Source organism: Orcinus orca, chromosome 11 (genome assembly GCF_937001465.1).
Source record: "Orcinus orca chromosome 11, mOrcOrc1.1, whole genome shotgun sequence".
NCBI classification, from domain to species: Eukaryota; Metazoa; Chordata; class Mammalia; order Artiodactyla; family Delphinidae; genus Orcinus; species Orcinus orca.
This window is the reverse complement of record NC_064569.1, coordinates 40,455,812-40,462,070: the sequence shown is the minus strand read 5'-3', so window position 1 is coordinate 40,462,070 and position 6,259 is coordinate 40,455,812. Positions and strand designations below refer to the sequence as shown.

Below are 6,259 nucleotides of genomic sequence, written 5' to 3'. Positions count from 1 at the left end.
GAAGCACAGAACTCTACGTCGTGCAAGAGCGTAGACCCCTCAAAGAACAAAGGGCGAGACACGGCCCCTGGCAAAAGCAGCCACGCCCCTCACCACGCCGACGCCGCACCGCAGAGCAACGCGAGCAGCCGTGAGGAGGAGCACGCAGCCGGCGGCGCGCACGCTCTCCCCGAGGCCGCGCGGGAGACGGTCTGACGTGCGCGCCCCCGCGTCGGTGGGCGGGGTCTTGGGCGGGGCTCTGAGCCGGACCGGGGCGGGGCCGCAGGGAGCTGTAGGTGTTGCAGCTGGGTCGCGACAGGTGCGCAAGGCAAAGCGCCAGGGACCCGTACCAGGGCTGGTAGCAGCGCAGAGAAAAGACCGCTGTTAGCCAGGTAAGGGCCTTCTTTCTCCACATCCTCCACAGCTGGAGAGTGCGCGGAGACCTCGAATTCCCTCCACACCCTCTTTCTCCCGGGACTTTTGGGGGTGGGGGGAACACAAGGAGCGTGAACCCCTCCCCCTCGAGAGAGGGAGTGGAGGAGCTGCTGATCCTTTGCTCTTTCCACTTCTGGGTACTGCGCTGGGGTTGGAGTAATTATGTAGAGCGGAGCTTTTGCTGCCTGAGGGCGGGAACTGATAGGATCCCCTCCTCCTCCAACTGGAACACTCCTTTCTAACTATATGTAACAATATATACTTTTTTGGTGTGGTGGAGGAAAGCGGCAGTTCATCAAAATTCAAAATAGTCTCCCAGGGAAATATTCTAATAATTCAACTGCTCTTTTCCATTCTCCATTTTTAGCCATTCCCTCCCTCTTCGATTTTTCTCCCCTTCCATTCAGCCTTTTGAGATATGTTGATAATATAGCAGTCCTTACAGCTGGATGTGTCACCCCAGAATCGCTATCGTGTACATATGGCACCTGTCAATACGTAGGTGTTAATATAAGGTAACTGTACACCCCTGGCTACACCTACTAAGCCTGAAGCTGTAGGTGCTAGGAGCTAACCATCTGGCACCCTTCCTTACCTCCTTACTGGTGCTTACAATCCTGGTGAGAGATATTTGAAATACTATTATCTTTCACCTAATTCCAGCTTTCAGAAGTCTGCCTAATCCAGATGGTTCTATTGACTTGACTTTTCAAGTTAGTCAAAGATAATTAGGGAGTTATCAGCCGTTAAGACAGTGACCCTTTAAAAGGGGAGAGGTCTTCTTTTGCATTAGGTGTTCTTTCTTTTGCTCTTGATTTAAGTGGTTAAATGGAATACTTTTCCTTTGCATAGTTATTAATACTATTCACAAATAAGTATTTTAGAAACCATGAAATAACACTTTTTTCTGAGGTCTGATGTAGGCACAAAAGAAGATGACCCTCAATGAGCATTTCCTAAGCTCCTGTGGAGTTATAGCCTGGAAGAAGGATGATCATGTTTTAGGTAGACCTTCAAAAACGAGTGTGTACATATGTATTTCTTTGTTTTGCATTGATAGAACAACACATAACATCGTACTAGGTAATCACTTTAAGAACTCATTTCATTTTTTTGGACAAAACATTTATTGAGTGCCTCTTGTATTGTCAGTCCTGTGGATTCAAAGTTCTAAATGTTCTTACTCTAAAATAGCTTAAAATCAAATGGGTTAGGCAGGTCAATAGATACAATTTAGAGTATTAGTGAGGCCAGTGCTATACTAGAGATCAACCCAGAGTGCTGTAGGAGCACAGAGAATACAGTTTTTAAAAAATTCCCTCTTCTGCTTTTCCTTGAACACAAAACAAAATAAACAACAACAGTAACAAAAACCTTTGAGCAATAGTGAGTGATTCTCTTCAGTCCATGTATTTGTGTCAGTCATATTCCTTACCTTATGTTCTGTCAACATTATGGCCTTTTGATAATGGGATTAGGACTTGTCATTAATTCTATGTAGTTCAGTAAATAGTTGGTGGAGCTATTTTCACAGTTCTGAATTGGGCCTAGAAGTGTTGTTATCATGTAGTCCCTGAACTCTAGAGCCTCTGGGAAGAGAATAGTATATTGGCAACATTAGCAAAGCAGTGCCATTTTGTAAAACTTGGTCCATTGTGTAACTTTGTTTAGCTTGATACATTCAAGTTTTGTTCCAGATTCTGGTTAAAGGTGGGCCAAATTTTAACCACCTAATAATTATAAGAAAAGAAAGCTTCAGAAGTGAAAACAATTCTATTAACAGCACATCTTGATGACAGAGGATACTTTTTCTTGCTAAGGTACCATCAAAATGTCTTTTTCTTTCTTTCTTTCTCTTTCTTTTCTTTTCTTTTTTTTTGGAGCAGGGGACAGGGTGGAGGAGGAAAGGGTCAGAAATGTTTGAAGATTCTTTGCAGCATTTTAATGATCTGAAGTCTGTGGTAGTCTGCAGTGTTCTTCATAAACTGCAGGCATTTAGTAACTGCCTACAGTGTGCCAGTGTTCTAGTATATAGAGGATGAACATGCCACAGTCCCTTCTATATGATTATGTTTTTCATTTTTAAAATAGAGATTAAAAAAAAAAATAGTTCTGATGAACCTAGGGGCAGGACAGGAATAATGACGCGGACGTAGAGAATGGACTTGAGGACACGGGGAGGGGGAAGGGTAAGCTGGGACGAAGTGAGAGAGTGGCATGGACATATACACACTACCAAATGTAAAACAGGTAGCTAGTGGGAAGCAGCTGCATAGCACAGGGCGATCAGCTCAGTGCTTTGTGACCACCTAGAGGGGTGGGATGGGGAGGGTGGGAGGGAGGCACAAGAAGGAGTGGATATGGGGATATATGTGTACATATAGCTGATTCACTTTGTTATACAGCAGAAACTAACACAACATTGTAAAGCAATTATACTCCAACAAAGATGTTAAAAGAAATAAAATAGAGATTTTGAGTTAATAATACCGATGATGGTTGTTTCATTTGGCAATGAGCCATGGTACTTGATGAACACATTTCTTACCTCCTTTGACATTGTTTCTCTCTGTTCACGCTCTAGGAAAGTGGTCCCACCAGGAATTTTTCGAAAGACAGTAGGTATTTGCATGTATTTTGTGTATCTACAATGATTTTGTTGTTTACTTATGTTTTCAAGTACAAATTTTAATTATTGTTCCTCTTAGGGTTTCAAATATCTGGATTTCCTCTGGTATTTTTCTTTCTTTTTTTTAAAATAAATTTATTTATTTATTATTTTTTTTTTTGGCTGCATTGGGTCTTCGTTACTGCACACGGACTTTCTCTAGTTGTGGCGAGCAGGGTCTACTCTTCATTCCGTTGCGCGGGCTTCTCATTGCGGGGGCTTCTCTTGTTATGGAGCACAGGCTCTAGGCGCATGGGCTTCAGTAGTTGTGGCTTGAGGTTCTAGAGCGCAGGTTCAGTAGTTGTGGCTCACGGGCTTAATTGTTCTGCGGCATGTGGGAATCTTCCCGGACTAGGGCTCGAACCTGTGTCCCCTGCATTGGCAGGTGGATTCTTAACCACTGCTCCACCAGGGAAGTCCCTCCTCTGGTATTTTTCAACATTTAGAGCTTCTGTATCAGAAAGGTTCATCAAAGACATATATACAACACAGACACAAAAGAATGTTGAGAGTGTGGGAGATCATTAGACATCTTTGCCATAAAAGGCCACCTAACCACAAATTGGGAGAATTTGTCATTATTTATGTTGACAGCAAAACTAGTTTTCAGGCATTCTAAATTCCATACACTCATAAGTAGGCGACTTTCACTGAGATTGGAATTGTACTCTTTCTGCAGATAGGAAAAAGTGTGCCTTGGTTCCTAAGTCAGGAATTTCCATAAGAAAAGACTTTTTTTTTTAAGGTTGGTATGGTCTTTCACTGTATGTTTTTTGATAGGAAGTTTAAGTACTTTATTTTGGATTGTGTACAGTAATCTCCAGGTGATGTTAAATTACTTAACACAGACTCTTCAAGGTTCTTTAGTAACAAATGAGCGGTTGTAAGTTGAGTAGTTTCTACTTAATGGTTGTGGAATTGAGATTCTATGGTAAATGGTACTCTTGGTAGGGCTATACTGATTTGTTTATTCTGTGGCTGGAGGGAAAGTCCTTGAGACTCAGTCAAGTTATTGTGCTAATGCAGACCTCTTTTCATAAACAGGACAAGGTTTGACCCAACAATAAATCCATTATTTAGCATGTCAGATGATTTCTTTATATTTGAAAATGTTTCTAGAAACTTCACATGTCCAGTCATAAGAAGTTAACATGGGGAATTCCTTGGCTCCACACTCTCACTGCCGAGGGCCCAGGTTCAATCCCTGTTCAGGGAACTAAGATCCCACAAGCCGTGCGGCATGGCCAAAAAAAAAAAAAAGTTAACATGATGCTATGAAATTTTACATTATTTTTATTTTTAAAGAATTTCTTTAATACTGCTCTGAAACTAAGAACTTGCATGTTTGGGGAAAAAAGACAACAGCTTTTTTGTACTTCTGGTAACAAGTGTGGAGCTGTTTTCTCCCGTATTTATCCTATAATGGAGCTCACTAAATGGAAACTTTACAATCCCTCAAACATGTTTTTTCTTGTACACCAAAGTATTGCCAATTTTTGTTTCATTACCCATAGATTAGTCATCCTGATATGCTTTTACTTGGTTTTAGATTTCCACAACCTTTTTCCCCCATAAACTGAAGCTTAAGCAAATAATTTAAGCACAGGACTTCTTTTCCTCACAGTCAATTTTATTGAACAGGTAATATTTGCTCAGATTTGATTTCCACCACCAGCACTAGAGGAAACTGATCTGTCCATGCGTAGTACCCAGTGATTTCCCTCTAATGGCCCTGTCACTGGCCTCCTCCTCGTCACTTGACAACATTTGACCAAGTGGACAACTTTTCTGTCCACTTTCATGTGCTTTCTTGATGTGACTCTATCTGGTTCTCCATCTAACCATTTCCTTCCATGCTCCTTCACTAATTCACAGTCTTTTTGCCCCTTAAATGTGTGTGTTGGCCATGACCTGTCCAGCATCCTGTTCTCCTTATACTCTCTCCCCGAGCAATCTGATCTATTTCCATGACTTCAACTGATACCTGAATGTGAGTGATTTACAAATTAATCATCTTTAAAACCTCTTTTCATATTATATATATAATTCTTGTTTTATTTTCACATATACAAACATCCATACATATTTTGAAAATAAGAATTATATATGCTAGTTACAGAAGACCTGGGAAAAAAATAAATTATGAAGGAGACAAAATAGTCCATAATCTGTTCTGCAGAGAAGTACTGTTTGGTGTATTTCCTTTCAGTCTTTTTTTTTTTTTCCTTTGATACACACAAACACACTCACATAAACACACAGGTAACTGGGTTCATTTTCTTACAGTAGATAGAGTTTTGTATCTGCTTTTCCACTTTACATTATTCCATGATTTTCCATGGCATCAAAATTACTTGAAAACAATTTTAATGGATGTTTAATACCCTATTGTATTGATGTTGCAAAATTTAACTATGTACTTGGATGTTTTGATTTTTACACCATTATTAATAAGTGAAAAAACTGAGAACAAATTTATGCATAAATCTTTGTACGAATCACTCATTATTTCCTTAGGTTAGATTCCCAGAAGTTTAATTACTGGGTCAAAGGGCATGAAAATTAAAAAGTACTGCTGTCAAATTGTGTTTTCATAAGGACTAGATCAATATTCTCACCTATGGTGATTGTGAGGGCCTCTTAGTGCATCCTTCGTTAACACTGAATCTTATTTTTTTATCTTTACTAATTTGATAAGCAAAAGTGATTTAATTTGTATTTCTCTAATTACTAGTGAGAGTGAACATTTTTCATACCTTCATTTCCATTTCTGTGAATTGTCTTTTGGTTAATCTGTTCTCATTTTTAAATGTCTTAAATTTTTTTTTTTTTTTTTTTTGCGGTACGCGGGCCTCTCACCGCTGTGGCCCCTCCCGCCGCGGAGCAGAGGCTCCGGACGCGGACGCGCAGGCTCAGCGGCCATGGCTCACGGGCCCAGCCGCTCCGCGGCACGTGGGATCCTCCCGGACCGGGGCACAAACCCGTGTCCCCTGCATTGGCAGGCGGACGCCCAACCACTGCGCCACCAGGGAAGCCCAAATGTCTTAATATTTTAATTATGTTTTTTATTTGTTTGTTTGGAGTTCTTTCATTTATTTGGGGCTTTGGGGGAGGGAGTACAGGTTTTTATTAGGCCAAACTGAATGAGTGGAGTGATTAAAGCGGAAAGTGTATAGA

The 6,259-nt window shown here is 40.9% G+C and overlaps 1 protein-coding gene across 2 annotated transcripts in view; it reads left to right on the top strand.

The window, feature by feature from the left end:
- Positions 1 to 233: 233 nt before the first annotated feature.
- Positions 234 to 6,259, top strand: part of LIMA1 (LIM domain and actin binding 1) — an 83,125-nt gene continuing 77,099 nt past the window's right edge. The window contains exons 1-2 of one of the 2 annotated variants that reach the window (XM_049694097.1): positions 289 to 371; positions 2,999 to 3,032. The gene's annotated coding sequence lies outside the window, so the exon portion shown is untranslated. Of the gene's footprint in view, positions 372 to 2,998; positions 3,033 to 6,259 lie in introns of both variants that reach the window. The other variant, XM_012534611.3, reaches the window with a different exon arrangement.